Source organism: Lithobates pipiens, unplaced genomic scaffold (assembly GCF_037356315.1).
Source record: "Lithobates pipiens isolate NorthernLeopardFrog02 unplaced genomic scaffold, aLitPip1_a1.2 Scaffold_8, whole genome shotgun sequence".
NCBI classification, from domain to species: Eukaryota; Metazoa; Chordata; class Amphibia; order Anura; family Ranidae; genus Lithobates; species Lithobates pipiens.
The window spans coordinates 609164067-609185005 of record NW_027507903.1 but is presented as its reverse complement, the minus strand read 5'-3'; the positions used below and the strand labels follow the sequence as shown (position 1 = coordinate 609185005).

The 20939-nt window shown below is 53.0% G+C and overlaps 45 non-coding genes across 45 annotated transcripts; 23 read left to right on the top strand and 22 right to left on the bottom strand.

The window, feature by feature from the left end:
- Positions 1 to 71: 71 nt before the first annotated feature.
- Positions 72 to 145, top strand: TRNAI-AAU (transfer RNA isoleucine (anticodon AAU)). Its single transcript has one exon. It is a non-coding gene; the product is annotated as a tRNA-Ile (tRNA).
- A 564-nt stretch (positions 146 to 709) lies between these two features.
- On the bottom strand, positions 710 to 781 carry TRNAW-CCA (transfer RNA tryptophan (anticodon CCA)). Its single transcript has one exon. It is a non-coding gene; the product is annotated as a tRNA-Trp (tRNA).
- Positions 782 to 907: 126 nt separating this feature from the next.
- TRNAI-AAU (transfer RNA isoleucine (anticodon AAU)) lies at positions 908 to 981 on the top strand. The gene has a single exon. It is a non-coding gene; the product is annotated as a tRNA-Ile (tRNA).
- A 564-nt stretch (positions 982 to 1545) lies between these two features.
- TRNAW-CCA (transfer RNA tryptophan (anticodon CCA)) lies at positions 1546 to 1617 on the bottom strand. Its single transcript has one exon. It is a non-coding gene; the product is annotated as a tRNA-Trp (tRNA).
- A 126-nt stretch (positions 1618 to 1743) lies between these two features.
- TRNAI-AAU (transfer RNA isoleucine (anticodon AAU)) lies at positions 1744 to 1817 on the top strand. Its single transcript has one exon. It is a non-coding gene; the product is annotated as a tRNA-Ile (tRNA).
- Positions 1818 to 2381: 564 nt separating this feature from the next.
- On the bottom strand, positions 2382 to 2453 carry TRNAW-CCA (transfer RNA tryptophan (anticodon CCA)). Its single transcript has one exon. It is a non-coding gene; the product is annotated as a tRNA-Trp (tRNA).
- A 126-nt stretch (positions 2454 to 2579) lies between these two features.
- TRNAI-AAU (transfer RNA isoleucine (anticodon AAU)) lies at positions 2580 to 2653 on the top strand. The gene has a single exon. It is a non-coding gene; the product is annotated as a tRNA-Ile (tRNA).
- Positions 2654 to 3217: 564 nt separating this feature from the next.
- TRNAW-CCA (transfer RNA tryptophan (anticodon CCA)) lies at positions 3218 to 3289 on the bottom strand. The gene has a single exon. It is a non-coding gene; the product is annotated as a tRNA-Trp (tRNA).
- A 126-nt stretch (positions 3290 to 3415) lies between these two features.
- On the top strand, positions 3416 to 3489 carry TRNAI-AAU (transfer RNA isoleucine (anticodon AAU)). Its single transcript has one exon. It is a non-coding gene; the product is annotated as a tRNA-Ile (tRNA).
- Positions 3490 to 4053: 564 nt separating this feature from the next.
- On the bottom strand, positions 4054 to 4125 carry TRNAW-CCA (transfer RNA tryptophan (anticodon CCA)). Its single transcript has one exon. It is a non-coding gene; the product is annotated as a tRNA-Trp (tRNA).
- A 126-nt stretch (positions 4126 to 4251) lies between these two features.
- On the top strand, positions 4252 to 4325 carry TRNAI-AAU (transfer RNA isoleucine (anticodon AAU)). Its single transcript has one exon. It is a non-coding gene; the product is annotated as a tRNA-Ile (tRNA).
- Positions 4326 to 4889: 564 nt separating this feature from the next.
- Positions 4890 to 4961, bottom strand: TRNAW-CCA (transfer RNA tryptophan (anticodon CCA)). Its single transcript has one exon. It is a non-coding gene; the product is annotated as a tRNA-Trp (tRNA).
- A 126-nt stretch (positions 4962 to 5087) lies between these two features.
- TRNAI-AAU (transfer RNA isoleucine (anticodon AAU)) lies at positions 5088 to 5161 on the top strand. The gene has a single exon. It is a non-coding gene; the product is annotated as a tRNA-Ile (tRNA).
- A 1400-nt stretch (positions 5162 to 6561) lies between these two features.
- Positions 6562 to 6633, bottom strand: TRNAW-CCA (transfer RNA tryptophan (anticodon CCA)). The gene has a single exon. It is a non-coding gene; the product is annotated as a tRNA-Trp (tRNA).
- A 126-nt stretch (positions 6634 to 6759) lies between these two features.
- On the top strand, positions 6760 to 6833 carry TRNAI-AAU (transfer RNA isoleucine (anticodon AAU)). The gene has a single exon. It is a non-coding gene; the product is annotated as a tRNA-Ile (tRNA).
- Positions 6834 to 7397: 564 nt separating this feature from the next.
- TRNAW-CCA (transfer RNA tryptophan (anticodon CCA)) lies at positions 7398 to 7469 on the bottom strand. Its single transcript has one exon. It is a non-coding gene; the product is annotated as a tRNA-Trp (tRNA).
- Positions 7470 to 7600: 131 nt separating this feature from the next.
- Positions 7601 to 7674, top strand: TRNAI-AAU (transfer RNA isoleucine (anticodon AAU)). The gene has a single exon. It is a non-coding gene; the product is annotated as a tRNA-Ile (tRNA).
- A 564-nt stretch (positions 7675 to 8238) lies between these two features.
- On the bottom strand, positions 8239 to 8310 carry TRNAW-CCA (transfer RNA tryptophan (anticodon CCA)). Its single transcript has one exon. It is a non-coding gene; the product is annotated as a tRNA-Trp (tRNA).
- A 126-nt stretch (positions 8311 to 8436) lies between these two features.
- On the top strand, positions 8437 to 8510 carry TRNAI-AAU (transfer RNA isoleucine (anticodon AAU)). The gene has a single exon. It is a non-coding gene; the product is annotated as a tRNA-Ile (tRNA).
- Positions 8511 to 9074: 564 nt separating this feature from the next.
- TRNAW-CCA (transfer RNA tryptophan (anticodon CCA)) lies at positions 9075 to 9146 on the bottom strand. The gene has a single exon. It is a non-coding gene; the product is annotated as a tRNA-Trp (tRNA).
- A 126-nt stretch (positions 9147 to 9272) lies between these two features.
- Positions 9273 to 9346, top strand: TRNAV-AAC (transfer RNA valine (anticodon AAC)). The gene has a single exon. It is a non-coding gene; the product is annotated as a tRNA-Val (tRNA).
- A 761-nt stretch (positions 9347 to 10107) lies between these two features.
- TRNAI-AAU (transfer RNA isoleucine (anticodon AAU)) lies at positions 10108 to 10181 on the top strand. Its single transcript has one exon. It is a non-coding gene; the product is annotated as a tRNA-Ile (tRNA).
- Positions 10182 to 10745: 564 nt separating this feature from the next.
- Positions 10746 to 10817, bottom strand: TRNAW-CCA (transfer RNA tryptophan (anticodon CCA)). The gene has a single exon. It is a non-coding gene; the product is annotated as a tRNA-Trp (tRNA).
- Positions 10818 to 11777: 960 nt separating this feature from the next.
- On the top strand, positions 11778 to 11851 carry TRNAI-AAU (transfer RNA isoleucine (anticodon AAU)). Its single transcript has one exon. It is a non-coding gene; the product is annotated as a tRNA-Ile (tRNA).
- Positions 11852 to 12416: 565 nt separating this feature from the next.
- On the bottom strand, positions 12417 to 12488 carry TRNAW-CCA (transfer RNA tryptophan (anticodon CCA)). Its single transcript has one exon. It is a non-coding gene; the product is annotated as a tRNA-Trp (tRNA).
- Positions 12489 to 12614: 126 nt separating this feature from the next.
- TRNAI-AAU (transfer RNA isoleucine (anticodon AAU)) lies at positions 12615 to 12688 on the top strand. Its single transcript has one exon. It is a non-coding gene; the product is annotated as a tRNA-Ile (tRNA).
- Positions 12689 to 13252: 564 nt separating this feature from the next.
- TRNAW-CCA (transfer RNA tryptophan (anticodon CCA)) lies at positions 13253 to 13324 on the bottom strand. Its single transcript has one exon. It is a non-coding gene; the product is annotated as a tRNA-Trp (tRNA).
- Positions 13325 to 13450: 126 nt separating this feature from the next.
- TRNAI-AAU (transfer RNA isoleucine (anticodon AAU)) lies at positions 13451 to 13524 on the top strand. The gene has a single exon. It is a non-coding gene; the product is annotated as a tRNA-Ile (tRNA).
- A 564-nt stretch (positions 13525 to 14088) lies between these two features.
- Positions 14089 to 14160, bottom strand: TRNAW-CCA (transfer RNA tryptophan (anticodon CCA)). The gene has a single exon. It is a non-coding gene; the product is annotated as a tRNA-Trp (tRNA).
- Positions 14161 to 14286: 126 nt separating this feature from the next.
- Positions 14287 to 14360, top strand: TRNAI-AAU (transfer RNA isoleucine (anticodon AAU)). Its single transcript has one exon. It is a non-coding gene; the product is annotated as a tRNA-Ile (tRNA).
- Positions 14361 to 14924: 564 nt separating this feature from the next.
- TRNAW-CCA (transfer RNA tryptophan (anticodon CCA)) lies at positions 14925 to 14996 on the bottom strand. Its single transcript has one exon. It is a non-coding gene; the product is annotated as a tRNA-Trp (tRNA).
- Positions 14997 to 15122: 126 nt separating this feature from the next.
- Positions 15123 to 15196, top strand: TRNAI-AAU (transfer RNA isoleucine (anticodon AAU)). Its single transcript has one exon. It is a non-coding gene; the product is annotated as a tRNA-Ile (tRNA).
- A 564-nt stretch (positions 15197 to 15760) lies between these two features.
- TRNAW-CCA (transfer RNA tryptophan (anticodon CCA)) lies at positions 15761 to 15832 on the bottom strand. The gene has a single exon. It is a non-coding gene; the product is annotated as a tRNA-Trp (tRNA).
- Positions 15833 to 15958: 126 nt separating this feature from the next.
- On the top strand, positions 15959 to 16032 carry TRNAI-AAU (transfer RNA isoleucine (anticodon AAU)). Its single transcript has one exon. It is a non-coding gene; the product is annotated as a tRNA-Ile (tRNA).
- Positions 16033 to 16596: 564 nt separating this feature from the next.
- Positions 16597 to 16668, bottom strand: TRNAW-CCA (transfer RNA tryptophan (anticodon CCA)). The gene has a single exon. It is a non-coding gene; the product is annotated as a tRNA-Trp (tRNA).
- Positions 16669 to 16794: 126 nt separating this feature from the next.
- Positions 16795 to 16868, top strand: TRNAI-AAU (transfer RNA isoleucine (anticodon AAU)). Its single transcript has one exon. It is a non-coding gene; the product is annotated as a tRNA-Ile (tRNA).
- A 564-nt stretch (positions 16869 to 17432) lies between these two features.
- Positions 17433 to 17504, bottom strand: TRNAW-CCA (transfer RNA tryptophan (anticodon CCA)). Its single transcript has one exon. It is a non-coding gene; the product is annotated as a tRNA-Trp (tRNA).
- Positions 17505 to 17630: 126 nt separating this feature from the next.
- On the top strand, positions 17631 to 17704 carry TRNAI-AAU (transfer RNA isoleucine (anticodon AAU)). The gene has a single exon. It is a non-coding gene; the product is annotated as a tRNA-Ile (tRNA).
- A 564-nt stretch (positions 17705 to 18268) lies between these two features.
- On the bottom strand, positions 18269 to 18340 carry TRNAW-CCA (transfer RNA tryptophan (anticodon CCA)). The gene has a single exon. It is a non-coding gene; the product is annotated as a tRNA-Trp (tRNA).
- A 126-nt stretch (positions 18341 to 18466) lies between these two features.
- Positions 18467 to 18540, top strand: TRNAI-AAU (transfer RNA isoleucine (anticodon AAU)). The gene has a single exon. It is a non-coding gene; the product is annotated as a tRNA-Ile (tRNA).
- A 564-nt stretch (positions 18541 to 19104) lies between these two features.
- TRNAW-CCA (transfer RNA tryptophan (anticodon CCA)) lies at positions 19105 to 19176 on the bottom strand. The gene has a single exon. It is a non-coding gene; the product is annotated as a tRNA-Trp (tRNA).
- A 126-nt stretch (positions 19177 to 19302) lies between these two features.
- On the top strand, positions 19303 to 19376 carry TRNAI-AAU (transfer RNA isoleucine (anticodon AAU)). Its single transcript has one exon. It is a non-coding gene; the product is annotated as a tRNA-Ile (tRNA).
- Positions 19377 to 19940: 564 nt separating this feature from the next.
- On the bottom strand, positions 19941 to 20012 carry TRNAW-CCA (transfer RNA tryptophan (anticodon CCA)). The gene has a single exon. It is a non-coding gene; the product is annotated as a tRNA-Trp (tRNA).
- Positions 20013 to 20138: 126 nt separating this feature from the next.
- TRNAI-AAU (transfer RNA isoleucine (anticodon AAU)) lies at positions 20139 to 20212 on the top strand. The gene has a single exon. It is a non-coding gene; the product is annotated as a tRNA-Ile (tRNA).
- A 564-nt stretch (positions 20213 to 20776) lies between these two features.
- On the bottom strand, positions 20777 to 20848 carry TRNAW-CCA (transfer RNA tryptophan (anticodon CCA)). The gene has a single exon. It is a non-coding gene; the product is annotated as a tRNA-Trp (tRNA).
- Positions 20849 to 20939: the final 91 nt, after the last annotated feature.

Below are 20939 nucleotides of genomic sequence, written 5' to 3'. Positions count from 1 at the left end.
TGCCCACAGATTGACCTGGTTGCCCTGATAGCCCTGTGCCAGCTTTGGCCGGCTCTCCCTATGCAAGTTTTGGCCGGTTAGCTCAGTTGGTTAGAGCGTGGTGCTAATAACGCCAAGGTCGCGGGTTCGATCCCCGTACGGGCCATTGCCCTTTTATTCCAACCGCGGTGGATTCCTATGGCCGTCGGCGCTTGGCCTAGTTTTCTTTAACCTACTCAACGGATAGCAAAGATGCCTATTTCGCTAGTGGCGCAGCTTAATTATGTCCCAGCTTAATTATGTCCCACAACACCTCAAGGCTCCAAGATCCAGAACCATATCTGCTAAAGATTGTGGGAAAACAAAAAGTTAGCTGACGCCACAAGCCCTGGAGCCTCTCTGCACGCTTATGTTAGAACCCGAGGTAAGACATGTATTCTTCGGGAAAGAAAAACAACCCATAACGCCTTGCAAAGCACCTTCTGACCCTTGCAGGTTTTACATGCTTGATTCTTATTAATTTGAGGCTTTGCAACCCTCCACCCAATGCTATGAGCCCAGGAGTGGAGCTTCTTCCAGGCCTACGGCACATGCTCTTTAGGTTTGGCTGTTCACCCAGCCTTCTGAGGGTGATCGGGAGCCTGCGTGGGTGGGAGCCGGAATGGAATGATGGGACAACGCGGAGGGGCCAGAGGAGCCTGGCTTGGGTGGGTGACGATGAAAACCAACATGACCCCGACGTGATTTGAACACGCAACCTTCTGATCTGGAGTCAGACGCGCTACCGTTGCGCCACGAGGTCAGCTGTGGTGGCTCTGGAAAGCTTTAGGCTACTCCGGCGTCAATTCTTCAGCGGTTGCCCACAGATTGACCTGGTTGCCCTGATAGCCCTGTGCCAGCTTTGGCCGGCTCTCCCTATGCAAGTTTCGGCCGGTTAGCTCAGTTGGTTAGAGCGTGGTGCTAATAACGCCAAGGTCGCGGGTTCGATCCCCGTACGGGCCATTGCCCTTTTATTCCAACCGCGGTGGATTCCTATGGCCGTCGGCGCTTGGCCTAGTTTTCTTTAACCTACTCAACGGATAGCAAAGATGCCTATTTCGCTAGTGGCGCAGCTTAATTATGTCCCAGCTTAATTATGTCCCACAACACCTCAAGGCTCCAAGATCCAGAACCATATCTGCTAAAGATTGTGGGAAAACAAAAAGTTAGCTGACGCCACAAGCCCTGGAGCCTCTCTGCACGCTTATGTTAGAACCCGAGGTAAGACATGTATTCTTCGGGAAAGAAAAACAACCCATAACGCCTTGCAAAGCACCTTCTGACCCTTGCAGGTTTTACATGCTTGATTCTTATTAATTTGAGGCTTTGCAACCCTCCACCCAATGCTATGAGCCCAGGAGTGGAGCTTCTTCCAGGCCTACGGCACATGCTCTTTAGGTTTGGCTGTTCACCCAGCCTTCTGAGGGTGATCGGGAGCCTGCGTGGGTGGGAGCCGGAATGGAATGATGGGACAACGCGGAGGGGCCAGAGGAGCCTGGCTTGGGTGGGTGACGATGAAAACCAACATGACCCCGACGTGATTTGAACACGCAACCTTCTGATCTGGAGTCAGACGCGCTACCGTTGCGCCACGAGGTCAGCTGTGGTGGCTCTGGAAAGCTTTAGGCTACTCCGGCGTCAATTCTTCAGCGGTTGCCCACAGATTGACCTGGTTGCCCTGATAGCCCTGTGCCAGCTTTGGCCGGCTCTCCCTATGCAAGTTTCGGCCGGTTAGCTCAGTTGGTTAGAGCGTGGTGCTAATAACGCCAAGGTCGCGGGTTCGATCCCCGTACGGGCCATTGCCCTTTTATTCCAACCGCGGTGGATTCCTATGGCCGTCGGCGCTTGGCCTAGTTTTCTTTAACCTACTCAACGGATAGCAAAGATGCCTATTTCGCTAGTGGCGCAGCTTAATTATGTCCCAGCTTAATTATGTCCCACAACACCTCAAGGCTCCAAGATCCAGAACCATATCTGCTAAAGATTGTGGGAAAACAAAAAGTTAGCTGACGCCACAAGCCCTGGAGCCTCTCTGCACGCTTATGTTAGAACCCGAGGTAAGACATGTATTCTTCGGGAAAGAAAAACAACCCATAACGCCTTGCAAAGCACCTTCTGACCCTTGCAGGTTTTACATGCTTGATTCTTATTAATTTGAGGCTTTGCAACCCTCCACCCAATGCTATGAGCCCAGGAGTGGAGCTTCTTCCAGGCCTACGGCACATGCTCTTTAGGTTTGGCTGTTCACCCAGCCTTCTGAGGGTGATCGGGAGCCTGCGTGGGTGGGAGCCGGAATGGAATGATGGGACAACGCGGAGGGGCCAGAGGAGCCTGGCTTGGGTGGGTGACGATGAAAACCAACATGACCCCGACGTGATTTGAACACGCAACCTTCTGATCTGGAGTCAGACGCGCTACCGTTGCGCCACGAGGTCAGCTGTGGTGGCTCTGGAAAGCTTTAGGCTACTCCGGCGTCAATTCTTCAGCGGTTGCCCACAGATTGACCTGGTTGCCCTGATAGCCCTGTGCCAGCTTTGGCCGGCTCTCCCTATGCAAGTTTCGGCCGGTTAGCTCAGTTGGTTAGAGCGTGGTGCTAATAACGCCAAGGTCGCGGGTTCGATCCCCGTACGGGCCATTGCCCTTTTATTCCAACCGCGGTGGATTCCTATGGCCGTCGGCGCTTGGCCTAGTTTTCTTTAACCTACTCAACGGATAGCAAAGATGCCTATTTCGCTAGTGGCGCAGCTTAATTATGTCCCAGCTTAATTATGTCCCACAACACCTCAAGGCTCCAAGATCCAGAACCATATCTGCTAAAGATTGTGGGAAAACAAAAAGTTAGCTGACGCCACAAGCCCTGGAGCCTCTCTGCACGCTTATGTTAGAACCCGAGGTAAGACATGTATTCTTCGGGAAAGAAAAACAACCCATAACGCCTTGCAAAGCACCTTCTGACCCTTGCAGGTTTTACATGCTTGATTCTTATTAATTTGAGGCTTTGCAACCCTCCACCCAATGCTATGAGCCCAGGAGTGGAGCTTCTTCCAGGCCTACGGCACATGCTCTTTAGGTTTGGCTGTTCACCCAGCCTTCTGAGGGTGATCGGGAGCCTGCGTGGGTGGGAGCCGGAATGGAATGATGGGACAACGCGGAGGGGCCAGAGGAGCCTGGCTTGGGTGGGTGACGATGAAAACCAACATGACCCCGACGTGATTTGAACACGCAACCTTCTGATCTGGAGTCAGACGCGCTACCGTTGCGCCACGAGGTCAGCTGTGGTGGCTCTGGAAAGCTTTAGGCTACTCCGGCGTCAATTCTTCAGCGGTTGCCCACAGATTGACCTGGTTGCCCTGATAGCCCTGTGCCAGCTTTGGCCGGCTCTCCCTATGCAAGTTTCGGCCGGTTAGCTCAGTTGGTTAGAGCGTGGTGCTAATAACGCCAAGGTCGCGGGTTCGATCCCCGTACGGGCCATTGCCCTTTTATTCCAACCGCGGTGGATTCCTATGGCCGTCGGCGCTTGGCCTAGTTTTCTTTAACCTACTCAACGGATAGCAAAGATGCCTATTTCGCTAGTGGCGCAGCTTAATTATGTCCCAGCTTAATTATGTCCCACAACACCTCAAGGCTCCAAGATCCAGAACCATATCTGCTAAAGATTGTGGGAAAACAAAAAGTTAGCTGACGCCACAAGCCCTGGAGCCTCTCTGCACGCTTATGTTAGAACCCGAGGTAAGACATGTATTCTTCGGGAAAGAAAAACAACCCATAACGCCTTGCAAAGCACCTTCTGACCCTTGCAGGTTTTACATGCTTGATTCTTATTAATTTGAGGCTTTGCAACCCTCCACCCAATGCTATGAGCCCAGGAGTGGAGCTTCTTCCAGGCCTACGGCACATGCTCTTTAGGTTTGGCTGTTCACCCAGCCTTCTGAGGGTGATCGGGAGCCTGCGTGGGTGGGAGCCGGAATGGAATGATGGGACAACGCGGAGGGGCCAGAGGAGCCTGGCTTGGGTGGGTGACGATGAAAACCAACATGACCCCGACGTGATTTGAACACGCAACCTTCTGATCTGGAGTCAGACGCGCTACCGTTGCGCCACGAGGTCAGCTGTGGTGGCTCTGAAAAGCTTTAGGCTACTCCGGCGTCAATTCTTCAGCGGTTGCCCACAGATTGACCTGGTTGCCCTGATAGCCCTGTGCCAGCTTTGGCCGGCTCTCCCTATGCAAGTTTCGGCCGGTTAGCTCAGTTGGTTAGAGCGTGGTGCTAATAACGCCAAGGTCGCGGGTTCGATCCCCGTACGGGCCATTGCCCTTTTATTCCAACCGCGGTGGATTCCTATGGCCGTCGGCGCTTGGCCTAGTTTTCTTTAACCTACTCAACGGATAGCAAAGATGCCTATTTCGCTAGTGGCGCAGCTTAATTATGTCCCAGCTTAATTATGTCCCACAACACCTCAAGGCTCCAAGATCCAGAACCATATCTGCTAAAGATTGTGGGAAAACAAAAAGTTAGCTGACGCCACAAGCCCTGGAGCCTCTCTGCACGCTTATGTTAGAACCCGAGGTAAGACATGTATTCTTCGGGAAAGAAAAACAACCCATAACGCCTTGCAAAGCACCTTCTGACCCTTGCAGGTTTTACATGCTTGATTCTTATTAATTTGAGGCTTTGCAACCCTCCACCCAATGCTATGAGCCCAGGAGTGGAGCTTCTTCCAGGCCTACGGCACATGCTCTTTAGGTTTGGCTGTTCACCCAGCCTTCTGAGGGTGATCGGGAGCCTGCGTGGGTGGGAGCCGGAATGGAATGATGGGACAACGCGGAGGGGCCAGAGGAGCCTGGCTTGGGTGGGTGACGATGAAAACCAACATGACCCCGACGTGATTTGAACACGCAACCTTCTGATCTGGAGTCAGACGCGCTACCGTTGCGCCACGAGGTCAGCTGTGGTGGCTCTGGAAAGCTTTAGGCTACTCCGGCGTCAATTCTTCAGCGGTTGCCCACAGATTGACCTGGTTGCCCTGATAGCCCTGTGCCAGCTTTGGCCGGCTCTCCCTATGCAAGTTTCGGCCGGTTAGCTCAGTTGGTTAGAGCGTGGTGCTAATAACGCCAAGGTCGCGGGTTCGATCCCCGTACGGGCCATTGCCCTTTTATTCCAACCGCGGTGGATTCCTATGGCCGTCGGCGCTTGGCCTAGTTTTCTTTAACCTACTCAACGGATAGCAAAGATGCCTATTTCGCTAGTGGCGCAGCTTAATTATGTCCCAGCTTAATTATGTCCCACAACACCTCAAGGCTCCAAGATCCAGAACCATATCTGCTAAAGATTGTGGGAAAACAAAAAGTTAGCTGACGCCACAAGCCCTGGAGCCTCTCTGCACGCTTATGTTAGAACCCGAGGTAAGACATGTATTCTTCGGGAAAGAAAAACAACCCATAACGCCTTGCAAAGCACCTTCTGACCCTTGCAGGTTTTACATGCTTGATTCTTATTAATTTGAGGCTTTGCAACCCTCCACCCAATGCTATGAGCCCAGGAGTGGAGCTTCTTCCAGGCCTACGGCACATGCTCTTTAGGTTTGGCTGTTCACCCAGCCTTCTGAGGGTGATCGGGAGCCTGCGTGGGTGGGAGCCGGAATGGAATGATGGGACAACGCGGAGGGGCCAGAGGAGCCTGGCTTGGGTGGGTGACGATGAAAACCAACATGACCCCGACATGATTTGAACACGCAACCTTCTGATCTGGAGTCAGACGCGCTACCGTTGCGCCACGAGGTCAGCTGTGGTGGCTCTGGAAAGCTTTAGGCTACTCCGGTGTCAATTCTTCAGTGGTTGCCCACAGATTGACCTGGTTGCCCTGATAGCCCTGTGCCAGCTTTGGCCGGCTCTCCCTATGCAAGTTTCGGCCGGTTAGCTCAGTTGGTTAGAGCGTGGTGCTAATAACGCCAAGGTCGCGGGTTCCATCCCCGTACGGGCCATTGCCCTTTTATTCCAACCGCGGTGGATTCCTATGGCCGTCGGCGCTTGGCCTAGTTTTCTTTAACCTACTCAACGGATAGCAAAGATGCCTATTTCGCTAGTGGCGCAGCTTAATTATGTCCCAGCTTAATTATGTCCCACAACACCTCAAGGCTCCAAGATCCAGAACCATATCTGCTAAAGATTGTGGGAAAACAAAAAGTTAGCTGACGCCACAAGCCCTGGAGCCTCTCTGCACGCTTATGTTAGAACCCGAGGTAAGACATGTATTCTTCGGGAAAGAAAAACAACCCATAACGCCTTGCAAAGCACCTTCTGACCCTTGCAGGTTTTACATGCTTGATTCTTATTAATTTGAGGCTTTGCAACCCTCCACCCAATGCTATGAGCCCAGGAGTGGAGCTTCTTCCAGGCCTACGGCACATGCTCTTTAGGTTTGGCTGTTCACCCAGCCTTCTGAGGGTGATCGGGAGCCTGCGTGGGTGGGAGCCGGAATGGAATGATGGGACAACGCGGAGGGGCCAGAGGAGCCTGGCTTGGGTGGGTGACGATGAAAACCAACATGACCCCGACGTGATTTGAACACGCAACCTTCTGATCTGGAGTCAGACGCGCTACCGTTGCGCCACGAGGTCAGCTGTGGTGGCTCTGGAAAGCTTTAGGCTACTCCGGCGTCAATTCTTCAGCGGTTGCCCACAGATTGACCTGGTTGCCCTGATAGCCCTGTGCCAGCTTTGGCCGGCTCTCCCTATGCAAGTTTCGGCCGGTTAGCTCAGTTGGTTAGAGCGTGGTGCTAATAACGCCAAGGTCGCGGGTTCGATCCCCGTACGGGCCATTGCCCTTTTATTCCAACCGCGGTGGATTCCTATGGCCGTCGGCGCTTGGCCTAGTTTTCTTTAACCTACTCAACGGATAGCAAAGATGCCTATTTCGCTAGTGGCGCAGCTTAATTATGTCCCAGCTTAATTATGTCCCACAACACCTCAAGGCTCCAAGATCCAGAACCATATCTGCTAAAGATTGTGGGAAAACAAAAAGTTAGCTGACGCCACAAGCCCTGGAGCCTCTCTGCACGCTTATGTTAGAACCCGAGGTAAGACATGTATTCTTCGGGAAAGAAAAACAACCCATAACGCCTTGCAAAGCACCTTCTGACCCTTGCAGGTTTTACATGCTTGATTCTTATTAATTTGAGGCTTTGCAACCCTCCACCCAATGCTATGAGCCCAGGAGTGGAGCTTCTTCCAGGCCTACGGCACATGCTCTTTAGGTTTGGCTGTTCACCCAGCCTTCTGAGGGTGATCGGGAGCCTGCGTGGGTGGGAGCCGGAATGGAATGATGGGACAACGCGGAGGGGCCAGAGGAGCCTGGCTTGGGTGGGTGACGATGAAAACCAACATGACCCCGACGTGATTTGAACACGCAACCTTCTGATCTGGAGTCAGACGCGCTACCGTTGCGCCACGAGGTCAGCTGTGGTGGCTCTGGAAAGCTTTAGGCTACTCCGGCGTCAATTCTTCAGCGGTTGCCCACAGATTGACCTGGTTGCCCTGATAGCCCTGTGCCAGCTTTGGCCGGGCCGGCTCTCCCTATGCAAGTTTCGGCCGGTTAGCTCAGTTGGTTAGAGCGTGGTGCTAATAACGCCAAGGTCGCGGGTTCGATCCCCGTACGGGCCATTGCCCTTTTATTCCAACCGCGGTGGATTCCTATGGCCGTCGGCGCTTGGCCTAGTTTTCTTTAACCTACTCAACGGATAGCAAAGATGCCTATTTCGCTAGTGGCGCAGCTTAATTATGTCCCAGCTTAATTATGTCCCACAACACCTCAAGGCTCCAAGATCCAGAACCATATCTGCTAAAGATTGTGGGAAAACAAAAAGTTAGCTGACGCCACAAGCCCTGGAGCCTCTCTGCACGCTTATGTTAGAACCCGAGGTAAGACATGTATTCTTCGGGAAAGAAAAACAACCCATAACGCCTTGCAAAGCACCTTCTGACCCTTGCAGGTTTTACATGCTTGATTCTTATTAATTTGAGGCTTTGCAACCCTCCACCCAATGCTATGAGCCCAGGAGTGGAGCTTCTTCCAGGCCTACGGCACATGCTCTTTAGGTTTGGCTGTTCACCCAGCCTTCTGAGGGTGATCGGGAGCCTGCGTGGGTGGGAGCCGGAATGGAATGATGGGACAACGCGGAGGGGCCAGAGGAGCCTGGCTTGGGTGGGTGACGATGAAAACCAACATGACCCCGACGTGATTTGAACACGCAACCTTCTGATCTGGAGTCAGACGCGCTACCGTTGCGCCACGAGGTCAGCTGTGGTGGCTCTGGAAAGCTTTAGGCTACTCCGGCGTCAATTCTTCAGCGGTTGCCCACAGATTGACCTGGTTGCCCTGATAGCCCTGTGCCAGCTTTGGCCGGCTCTCCCTATGCAAGTTTCGGCCGGTTAGCTCAGTTGGTTAGAGCGTGGTGCTAATAACGCCAAGGTCGCGGGTTCGATCCCCGTACGGGCCATTGCCCTTTTATTCCAACCGCGGTGGATTCCTATGGCCGTCGGCGCTTGGCCTAGTTTTCTTTAACCTACTCAACGGATAGCAAAGATGCCTATTTCGCTAGTGGCGCAGCTTAATTATGTCCCAGCTTAATTATGTCCCACAACACCTCAAGGCTCCAAGATCCAGAACCATATCTGCTAAAGATTGTGGGAAAACAAAAAGTTAGCTGACGCCACAAGCCCTGGAGCCTCTCTGCACGCTTATGTTAGAACCCGAGGTAAGACATGTATTCTTCGGGAAAGAAAAACAACCCATAACGCCTTGCAAAGCACCTTCTGACCCTTGCAGGTTTTACATGCTTGATTCTTATTAATTTGAGGCTTTGCAACCCTCCACCCAATGCTATGAGCCCAGGAGTGGAGCTTCTTCCAGGCCTACGGCACATGCTCTTTAGGTTTGGCTGTTCACCCAGCCTTCTGAGGGTGATCGGGAGCCTGCGTGGGTGGGAGCCGGAATGGAATGATGGGACAACGCGGAGGGGCCAGAGGAGCCTGGCTTGGGTGGGTGACGATGAAAACCAACATGACCCCGACGTGATTTGAACACGCAACCTTCTGATCTGGAGTCAGACGCGCTACCGTTGCGCCACGAGGTCAGCTGTGGTGGCTCTGGAAAGCTTTAGGCTACTCCGGCGTCAATTCTTCAGCGGTTGCCCACAGATTGACCTGGTTGCCCTGATAGCCCTGTGCCAGCTTTGGCCGGCTCTCCCTATGCAAGTTTCGGCCGGTTAGCTCAGTTGGTTAGAGCGTGGTGCTAACAACGCCAAGGTCGCGGGTTCGATCCCCGTACGGGCCATTGCCCTTTTATTCCAACCGCGGTGGATTCCTATGGCCGTCGGCGCTTGGCCTAGTTTTCTTTAACCTACTCAACGGATAGCAAAGATGCCTATTTCGCTAGTGGCGCAGCTTAATTATGTCCCAGCTTAATTATGTCCCACAACACCTCAAGGCTCCAAGATCCAGAACCATATCTGCTAAAGATTGTGGGAAAACAAAAAGTTAGCTGACGCCACAAGCCCTGGAGCCTCTCTGCACGCTTATGTTAGAACCCGAGGTAAGACATGTATTCTTCGGGAAAGAAAAACAACCCATAACGCCTTGCAAAGCACCTTCTGACCCTTGCAGGTTTTACATGCTTGATTCTTATTAATTTGAGGCTTTGCAACCCTCCACCCAATGCTATGAGCCCAGGAGTGGAGCTTCTTCCAGGCCTACGGCACATGCTCTTTAGGTTTGGCTGTTCACCCAGCCTTCTGAGGGTGATCGGGAGCCTGCGTGGGTGGGAGCCGGAATGGAATGATGGGACAACGCGGAGGGGCCAGAGGAGCCTGGCTTGGGTGGGTGACGATGAAAACCAACATGACCCCGACGTGATTTGAACACGCAACCTCTGATCTGGAGTCAGACGCGCTACCGTTGCGCACGAGGTCAGCTGTGGTGGCTTCTGGAAAGCTTTAGGCTACTCCGGCGTCAATTCTTCAGCGGTTGCCCACAGATTGACCTGGTTGCCCTGATAGCCCTGTGCCAGCTTTGGCCGGCTCTCCCTATGCAAGTTTCGGCCGGTTAGCTCAGTTGGTTAGAGCGTGGTGCTAATAACGCCAAGGTCGCGGGTTCGATCCCCGTACGGGCCATTGCCCTTTTATTCCAACCGCGGTGGATTCCTATGGCCGTCGGCGCTTGGCCTAGTTTTCTTTAACCTACTCAACGGATAGCAAAGATGCCTATTTCGCTAGTGGCGCAGCTTAATTATGTCCCAGCTTAATTATGTCCCACAACACCTCAAGGCTCCAAGATCCAGAACCATATCTGCTAAAGATTGTGGGAAAACAAAAAGTTAGCTGACGCCACAAGCCCTGGAGCCTCTCTGCACGCTTATGTTAGAACCCGAGGTAAGACATGTATTCTTCGGGAAAGAAAAACAACCCATAACGCCTTGCAAAGCACCTTCTGACCCTTGCAGGTTTTACATGCTTGATTCTTATTAATTTGAGGCTTTGCAACCCTCCACCCAATGCTATGAGCCCAGGAGTGGAGCTTCTTCCAGGCCTACGGCACATGCTCTTTAGGTTTGGCTGTTCACCCAGCCTTCTGAGGGTGATCGGGAGCCTGCGTGGGTGGGAGCCGGAATGGAATGATGGGACAACGCGGAGGGGCCAGAGGAGCCTGGCTTGGGTGGGTGACGATGAAAACCAACATGACCCCGACGTGATTTGAACACGCAACCTTCTGATCTGGAGTCAGACGCGCTACCGTTGCGCCACGAGGTCAGCTGTGGTGGCTCTGGAAAGCTTTAGGCTACTCCGGCGTCAATTCTTCAGCGGTTGCCCACAGATTGACCTGGTTGCCCTGATAGCCTGTGCCAGCTTTGGCCGGCTCTCCCTATGCAAGTTTCGGCCGGTTAGCTCAGTTGGTTAGAGCGTGGTGCTAATAACGCCAAGGTCGCGGGGTCGATCCCCGTACGGGCCATTGCCCTTTTATTCCAACCGCGGTGGATTCCTATGGCCGTCGGCGCTTGGCCTAGTTTTCTTTAACCTACTCAACGGATAGCAAAGATGCCTATTTCGCTAGTGGCGCAGCTTAATTATGTCCCAGCTTAATTATGTCCCACAACACCATCAAGGCTCCAAGATCCAGAACCATATCTGCTAAAGATTGTGGGAAAACAAAAAGTTAGCTGACGCCACAAGCCCTGGAGCCTCTCTGCACGCTTATGTTAGAACCCGAGGTAAGACATGTATTCTTCGGGAAAGAAAAACAACCCATAACGCCTTGCAAAGCACCTTCTGACCCTTGCAGGTTTTACATGCTTGATTCTTATTAATTTGAGGCTTTGCAACCCTCCACCCAATGCTATGGAGCCCAGGAGTGGAGCTTCTTCCAGGCCTACGGCACATGCTCTTTAGTTTGGCTGTTCACCCAGCCTTCTGAGGGTGATCGGGAGCCTGCGTGGGTGGGAGCCGGAGGAATGATGGACAACGCGGAGGGGCCAGAGGAGCCTGGCTTGGGTGGGTGACGATGAAAACCAACATGACCCCGACGTGATTTGAACACAGCAACCTTCTGATCTGGAGTCAGACGCGCTACCGTTGCGCCACGAGGTCAGCTGTGGTGGCTCTGGAAAGCTTTAGGCTACTCCGGCGTCAATTCTTCAGCGGTTGCCCACAGATTGACCTGGTTGCCCTGATAGCCCTGTGCCAGCTTTGGCCGGCTCTCCCTATGCAAGTTTCGGCCGGTTAGCTCAGTTGGTTAGAGCGTGGTGCTAATAACGCCAAGGTCGCGGGTTCGATCCCCGTACGGGCCATTGCCCTTTTATTCCAACCCGGTGGATTCCTATGGCCGTCGGCGCTTGGCCTAGTTTTCTTTAACCTACTCAACGGATAGCAAAGATGCCTATTTCGCTAGTGGCGCAGCTTAATTATGTCCCAGCTTAATTATGTCCCACAACACCTCAAGGCTCCAAGATCCCAGAACCATATCTGCTAAAGATTGTGGGAAAACAAAAAGTTAGCTGACGCCACAAGCCCTGGAGCCTCTCTGCACGCTTATGTTAGAACCCGAGGTAAGACATGTATTCTTCGGGAAAGAAAAACAACCCATAACGCCTTGCAAAGCACCTTCTGACCCTTGCAGGTTTTACATGCTTGATTCTTATTAATTTGAGGCTTTGCAACCCTCCACCCAATGCTATGAGCCCAGGAGTGGAGCTTCTTCCAGGCCTACGGCACATGCTCTTTAGGTTTGGCTGTTCACCCAGCCTTCTGAGGGTGATCGGGAGCCTGCGTGGGTGGGAGCCGGAATGGAATGATGGGACAACGCGGAGGGGCCAGAGGAGCCTGGCTTGGGTGGGTGACGATGAAAACCCAACATGACCCCGACGTGATTTGAACACGCAACCTTCTGATCTGGAGTCAGACGCGCTACCGTTGCGCCACGAGGTCAGCTGTGGTGGCTCTGGAAAGCTTTAGGCTACTCCGGCGTCAATTCTTCAGCGGTTGGCCACAGATTGACCTGGTTGCCCTGATAGCCCTGTGCCAGCTTTGGCCGGCTCTCCCTATGCAAGTTTCGGCCGGTTAGCTCAGTTGGTTAGAGCGTGGTGCTAATAACGCCAAGGTCGCGGGTTCGATCCCCGTACGGGCCATTGCCCTTTTATTCCAACCGCGGTGGATTCCTATGGCCGTCGGCGCTTGGCCTAGTTTTCTTTAACCTACTCAACGGATAGCAAAGATGCCTATTTCGCTAGTGGCGCAGCTTAATTATGTCCCAGCTTAATTATGTCCCACAACACCTCAAGGCTCCAAGATCCAGAACCATATCTGCTAAAGATTGTGGGAAAACCAAAAGTTAGCTGACGCCACAAGCCCTGGAGCCTCTCTGCACGCTTATGTTAGAACCCGAGGTAAGACATGTATTCTTCGGGAAAGAAAAACAACCCATAACGCCTTGCAAAGCACCTTCTGACCCTTGCAGGTTTTACATGCTTGATTCTTATTAATTTGAGGCTTTGCAACCCTCCACCCAATGCTATGAGCCCAGGAGTGGAGCTTCTTCCAGGCCTACGGCACATGCTCTTTAGGTTTGGCTGTTCACCCAGCCTTCTGAGGGTGATCGGGAGCCTGCGTGGGTGGGAGCCGGAATGGAATGATGGGACAACGCGGAGGGGCCAGAGGAGCCTGGCTTGGGTGGGTGACGATGAAAACCAACATGACCCCGACGTGATTTGAACACGCAACCTTCTGATCTGGAGTCAGACGCGCTACCGTTGCGCCACGAGGTCAGCTGTGGTGGCTCTGGAAAGCTTTAGGCTACTCCGGCGTCAATTCTTCAGCGGTTGCCCACAGATTGACCTGGTTGCCCTGATAGCCCTGTGCCAGCTTTGGCCGGCTCTCCCTATGCAAGTTTCGGCCGGTTAGCTCAGTTGGTTAGAGCGTGGTGCTAATAACGCCAAGGTCGCGGGTTCGATCCCCGTACGGGCCATTGCCCTTTTATTCCAACCGCGGTGGATTCCTATGGCCGTCGGCGCTTGGCCTAGTTTTCTTTAACCTACTCAACGGATAGCAAAGATGCCTATTTCGCTAGTGGCGCAGCTTAATTATGTCCCAGCTTAATTATGTCCCACAACACCTCAAGGCTCCAAGATCCAGAACCATATCTGCTAAAGATTGTGGGAAAACAAAAAGTTAGCTGACGCCACAAGCCCTGGAGCCTCTCTGCACGCTTATGTTAGAACCCGAGGTAAGACATGTATTCTTCGGGAAAGAAAAACAACCCATAACGCCTTGCAAAGCACCTTCTGACCCTTGCAGGTTTTACATGCTTGATTCTTATTAATTTGAGGCTTTGCAACCCTCCACCCAATGCTATGAGCCCAGGAGTGGAGCTTCTTCCAGGCCTACGGCACATGCTCTTTAGGTTTGGCTGTTCACCCAGCCTTCTGAGGGTGATCGGGAGCCTGCGTGGGTGGGAGCCGGAATGGAATGATGGGACAACGCGGAGGGGCCAGAGGAGCCTGGCTTGGGTGGGTGACGATGAAAACCAACATGACCCCGACGTGATTTGAACACGCAACCTTCTGATCTGGAGTCAGACGCGCTACCGTTGCGCCACGAGGTCAGCTGTGGTGGCTCTGGAAAGCTTTAGGCTACTCCGGCGTCAATTCTTCAGCGGTTGCCCACAGATTGACCTGGTTGCCCTGATAGCCCTGTGCCAGCTTTGGCCGGCTCTCCCTATGCAAGTTTCGGCCGGTTAGCTCAGTTGGTTAGAGCGTGGTGCTAATAACGCCAAGGTCGCGGGTTCGATCCCCGTACGGGCCATTGCCCTTTTATTCCAACCGCGGTGGATTCCTATGGCCGTCGGCGCTTGGCCTAGTTTTCTTTAACCTACTCAACGGATAGCAAAGATGCCTATTTCGCTAGTGGCGCAGCTTAATTATGTCCCAGCTTAATTATGTCCCACAACACCTCAAGGCTCCAAGATCCAGAACCATATCTGCTAAAGATTGTGGGAAAACAAAAAGTTAGCTGACGCCACAAGCCCTGGAGCCTCTCTGCACGCTTATGTTAGAACCCGAGGTAAGACATGTATTCTTCGGGAAAGAAAAACAACCCATAACGCCTTGCAAAGCACCTTCTGACCCTTGCAGGTTTTACATGCTTGATTCTTATTAATTTGAGGCTTTGCAACCCTCCACCCAATGCTATGAGCCCAGGAGTGGAGCTTCTTCCAGGCCTACGGCACATGCTCTTTAGGTTTGGCTGTTCACCCAGCCTTCTGAGGGTGATCGGGAGCCTGCGTGGGTGGGAGCCGGAATGGAATGATGGGACAACGCGGAGGGGCCAGAGGAGCCTGGCTTGGGTGGGTGACGATGAAAACCAACATGACCCCGACGTGATTTGAACACGCAACCTTCTGATCTGGAGTCAGACGCGCTACCGTTGCGCCACGAGGTCAGCTGTGGTGGCTCTGGAAAGCTTTAGGCTACTCCGGCGTCAATTCTTCAGCGGTTGCCCACAGATTGACCTGGTTGCCCTGATAGCCCTGTGCCAGCTTTGGCCGGCTCTCCCTATGCAAGTTTCGGCCGGTTAGCTCAGTTGGTTAGAGCGTGGTGCTAATAACGCCAAGGTCGCGGGTTCGATCCCCGTACGGGCCATTGCCCTTTTATTCCAACCGCGGTGGATTCCTATGGCCGTCGGCGCTTGGCCTAGTTTTCTTTAACCTACTCAACGGATAGCAAAGATGCCTATTTCGCTAGTGGCGCAGCTTAATTATGTCCCAGCTTAATTATGTCCCACAACACCTCAAGGCTCCAAGATCCAGAACCATATCTGCTAAAGATTGTGGGAAAACAAAAAGTTAGCTGACGCCACAAGCCCTGGAGCCTCTCTGCACGCTTATGTTAGAACCCGAGGTAAGACATGTATTCTTCGGGAAAGAAAAACAACCCATAACGCCTTGCAAAGCACCTTCTGACCCTTGCAGGTTTTACATGCTTGATTCTTATTAATTTGAGGCTTTGCAACCCTCCACCCAATGCTATGAGCCCAGGAGTGGAGCTTCTTCCAGGCCTACGGCACATGCTCTTTAGGTTTGGCTGTTCACCCAGCCTTCTGAGGGTGATCGGGAGCCTGCGTGGGTGGGAGCCGGAATGGAATGATGGGACAACGCGGAGGGGCCAGAGGAGCCTGGCTTGGGTGGGTGACGATGAAAACCAACATGACCCCGACGTGATTTGAACACGCAACCTTCTGATCTGGAGTCAGACGCGCTACCGTTGCGCCACGAGGTCAGCTGTGGTGGCTCTGGAAAGCTTTAGGCTACTCCGGCGTCAATTCTTCAGCGGTTGCCCACAGATTGACCTGGTTGCCCTGATAGCCCTGTGCCAGCTTTGGCCGGCTCTCCCTATGCAAGTTTCGGCCGGTTAGCTCAGTTGGTTAGAGCGTGGTGCTAATAACGCCAAGGTCGCGGGTTCGATCCCCGTACGGGCCATTGCCCTTTTATTCCAACCGCGGTGGATTCCTATGGCCGTCGGCGCTTGGCCTAGTTTTCTTTAACCTACTCAACGGATAGCAAAGATGCCTATTTCGCTAGTGGCGCAGCTTAATTATGTCCCAGCTTAATTATGTCCCACAACACCTCAAGGCTCCAAGATCCAGAACCATATCTGCTAAAGATTGTGGGAAAACAAAAAGTTAGCTGACGCCACAAGCCCTGGAGCCTCTCTGCACGCTTATGTTAGAACCCGAGGTAAGACATGTATTCTTCGGGAAAGAAAAACAACCCATAACGCCTTGCAAAGCACCTTCTGACCCTTGCAGGTTTTACATGCTTGATTCTTATTAATTTGAGGCTTTGCAACCCTCCACCCAATGCTATGAGCCCAGGAGTGGAGCTTCTTCCAGGCCTACGGCACATGCTCTTTAGGTTTGGCTGTTCACCCAGCCTTCTGAGGGTGATCGGGAGCCTGCGTGGGTGGGAGCCGGAATGGAATGATGGGACAACGCGGAGGGGCCAGAGGAGCCTGGCTTGGGTGGGTGACGATGAAAACCAACATGACCCCGACGTGATTTGAACACGCAACCTTCTGATCTGGAGTCAGACGCGCTACCGTTGCGCCACGAGGTCAGCTGTGGTGGCTCTGGAAAGCTTTAGGCTACTCCGGCGTCAATTCTTCAGCGGTTGCCCACAGATTGACCTGGTTGCCCTGATAGCCCTGTGCCAGCTTTGGCCGGCTCTCCCTATGCAAGTTTCGGCCGGTTAGCTCAGTTGGTTAGAGCGTGGTGCTAATAACGCCAAGGTCGCGGGTTCGATCCCCGTACGGGCCATTGCCCTTTTATTCCAACCGCGGTGGATTCCTATGGCCGTCGGCGCTTGGCCTAGTTTTCTTTAACCTACTCAACGGATAGCAAAGATGCCTATTTCGCTAGTGGCGCAGCTTAATTATGTCCCAGCTTAATTATGTCCCACAACACCTCAAGGCTCCAAGATCCAGAACCATATCTGCTAAAGATTGTGGGAAAACAAAAAGTTAGCTGACGCCACAAGCCCTGGAGCCTCTCTGCACGCTTATGTTAGAACCCGAGGTAAGACATGTATTCTTCGGGAAAGAAAAACAACCCATAACGCCTTGCAAAGCACCTTCTGACCCTTGCAGGTTTTACATGCTTGATTCTTATTAATTTGAGGCTTTGCAACCCTCCACCCAATGCTATGAGCCCAGGAGTGGAGCTTCTTCCAGGCCTACGGCACATGCTCTTTAGGTTTGGCTGTTCACCCAGCCTTCTGAGGGTGATCGGGAGCCTGCGTGGGTGGGAGCCGGAATGGAATGATGGGACAACGCGGAGGGGCCAGAGGAGCCTGGCTTGGGTGGGTGACGATGAAAACCAACATGACCCCGACGTGATTTGAACACGCAACCTTCTGATCTGGAGTCAGACGCGCTACCGTTGCGCCACGAGGTCAGCTGTGGTGGCTCTGGAAAGCTTTAGGCTACTCCGGCGTCAATTCTTCAGCGGTTGCCCACAGATTGACCTGGTTGCCCTGATAGCCCTGTGCCAGCTTTGGCCGGCTCTCCCTATGCAAGTTTCGGCCGGTTAGCTCAGTTGGTTAGAGCGTGGTGCTAATAACGCCAAGGTCGCGGGTTCGATCCCCGTACGGGCCATTGCCCTTTTATTCCAACCGCGGTGGATTCCTATGGCCGTCGGCGCTTGGCCTAGTTTTCTTTAACCTACTCAACGGATAGCAAAGATGCCTATTTCGCTAGTGGCGCAGCTTAATTATGTCCCAGCTTAATTATGTCCCACAACACCTCAAGGCTCCAAGATCCAGAACCATATCTGCTAAAGATTGTGGGAAAACAAAAAGTTAGCTGACGCCACAAGCCCTGGAGCCTCTCTGCACGCTTATGTTAGAACCCGAGGTAAGACATGTATTCTTCGGGAAAGAAAAACAACCCATAACGCCTTGCAAAGCACCTTCTGACCCTTGCAGGTTTTACATGCTTGATTCTTATTAATTTGAGGCTTTGCAACCCTCCACCCAATGCTATGAGCCCAGGAGTGGAGCTTCTTCCAGGCCTACGGCACATGCTCTTTAGGTTTGGCTGTTCACCCAGCCTTCTGAGGGTGATCGGGAGCCTGCGTGGGTGGGAGCCGGAATGGAATGATGGGACAACGCGGAGGGGCCAGAGGAGCCTGGCTTGGGTGGGTGACGATGAAAACCAACATGACCCCGACGTGATTTGAACACGCAACCTTCTGATCTGGAGTCAGACGCGCTACCGTTGCGCCACGAGGTCAGCTGTGGTGGCTCTGGAAAGCTTTAGGCTACTCCGGCGTCAATTCTTCAGCGGTTGCCCACAGATTGACCTGGTTGCCCTGATAGCCCTGTGCCAGCTTTGGCCGGCTCTCCCTATGCAAGTTTCGGCCGGTTAGCTCAGTTGGTTAGAGCGTGGTGCTAATAACGCCAAGGTCGCGGGTTCGATCCCCGTACGGGCCATTGCCCTTTTATTCCAACCGCGGTGGATTCCTATGGCCGTCGGCGCTTGGCCTAGTTTTCTTTAACCTACTCAACGGATAGCAAAGATGCCTATTTCGCTAGTGGCGCAGCTTAATTATGTCCCAGCTTAATTATGTCCCACAACACCTCAAGGCTCCAAGATCCAGAACCATATCTGCTAAAGATTGTGGGAAAACAAAAAGTTAGCTGACGCCACAAGCCCTGGAGCCTCTCTGCACGCTTATGTTAGAACCCGAGGTAAGACATGTATTCTTCGGGAAAGAAAAACAACCCATAACGCCTTGCAAAGCACCTTCTGACCCTTGCAGGTTTTACATGCTTGATTCTTATTAATTTGAGGCTTTGCAACCCTCCACCCAATGCTATGAGCCCAGGAGTGGAGCTTCTTCCAGGCCTACGGCACATGCTCTTTAGGTTTGGCTGTTCACCCAGCCTTCTGAGGGTGATCGGGAGCCTGCGTGGGTGGGAGCCGGAATGGAATGATGGGACAACGCGGAGGGGCCAGAGGAGCCTGGCTTGGGTGGGTGACGATGAAAACCAACATGACCCCGACGTGATTTGAACACGCAACCTTCTGATCTGGAGTCAGACGCGCTACCGTTGCGCCACGAGGTCAGCTGTGGTGGCTCTGGAAAGCTTTAGGCTACTCCGGCGTCAATTCTTCAGCGGTTGCCCACAGATTGACCTGGTTGCCCTGATAGCCCTGTGCCAGCTTTGGCCGGCTCTCCCTATGCAAGTTTCGGCCGGTTAGCTCAGTTGGTTAGAGCGTGGTGCTAATAACGCCAAGGTCGCGGGTTCGATCCCCGTACGGGCCATTGCCCTTTTATTCCAACCGCGGTGGATTCCTATGGCCGTCGGCGCTTGGCCTAGTTTTCTTTAACCTACTCAACGGATAGCAAAGATGCCTATTTCGCTAGTGGCGCAGCTTAATTATGTCCCAGCTTAATTATGTCCCACAACACCTCAAGGCTCCAAGATCCAGAACCATATCTGCTAAAGATTGTGGGAAAACAAAAAGTTAGCTGACGCCACAAGCCCTGGAGCCTCTCTGCACGCTTATGTTAGAACCCGAGGTAAGACATGTATTCTTCGGGAAAGAAAAACAACCCATAACGCCTTGCAAAGCACCTTCTGACCCTTGCAGGTTTTACATGCTTGATTCTTATTAATTTGAGGCTTTGCAACCCTCCACCCAATGCTATGAGCCCAGGAGTGGAGCTTCTTCCAGGCCTACGGCACATGCTCTTTAGGTTTGGCTGTTCACCCAGCCTTCTGAGGGTGATCGGGAGCCTGCGTGGGTGGGAGCCGGAATGGAATGATGGGACAACGCGGAGGGGCCAGAGGAGCCTGGCTTGGGTGGGTGACGATGAAAACCAACATGACCCCGACGTGATTTGAACACGCAACCTTCTGATCTGGAGTCAGACGCGCTACCGTTGCGCCACGAGGTCAGCTGTGGTGGCTCTGGAAAGCTTTAGGCTACTCCGGCGTCAATTCTTCAGCGGTTGCCCACAGATTGACCTGGTTGCCCTGATAGCCCTGTGCCAGCTTTGGCCGGCTCTCCCTATGCAAGTTTCGGCCGGTTAGCTCAGTTGGTTAGAGCGTGGTGCTAATAACGCCAAGGTCGCGGGTTCGATCCCCGTACGGGCCATTGCCCTTTTATTCCAACCGCGGTGGATTCCTATGGCCGTCGGCGCTTGGCCTAGTTTTCTTTAACCTACTCAACGGATAGCAAAGATGCCTATTTCGCTAGTGGCGCAGCTTAATTATGTCCCAGCTTAATTATGTCCCACAACACCTCAAGGCTCCAAGATCCAGAACCATATCTGCTAAAGATTGTGGGAAAACAAAAAGTTAGCTGACGCCACAAGCCCTGGAGCCTCTCTGCACGCTTATGTTAGAACCCGAGGTAAGACATGTATTCTTCGGGAAAGAAAAACAACCCATAACGCCTTGCAAAGCACCTTCTGACCCTTGCAGGTTTTACATGCTTGATTCTTATTAATTTGAGGCTTTGCAACCCTCCACCCAATGCTATGAGCCCAGGAGTGGAGCTTCTTCCAGGCCTACGGCACATGCTCTTTAGGTTTGGCTGTTCACCCAGCCTTCTGAGGGTGATCGGGAGCCTGCGTGGGTGGGAGCCGGAATGGAATGATGGGACAACGCGGAGGGGCCAGAGGAGCCTGGCTTGGGTGGGTGACGATGAAAACCAACATGACCCCGACGTGATTTGAACACGCAACCTTCTGATCTGGAGTCAGACGCGCTACCGTTGCGCCACGAGGTCAGCTGTGGTGGCTCTGGAAAGCTTTAGGCTACTCCGGCGTCAATTCTTCAGCGGTTGCCCACAGATTGACCTGGTTGCCCTGATAGCCCTG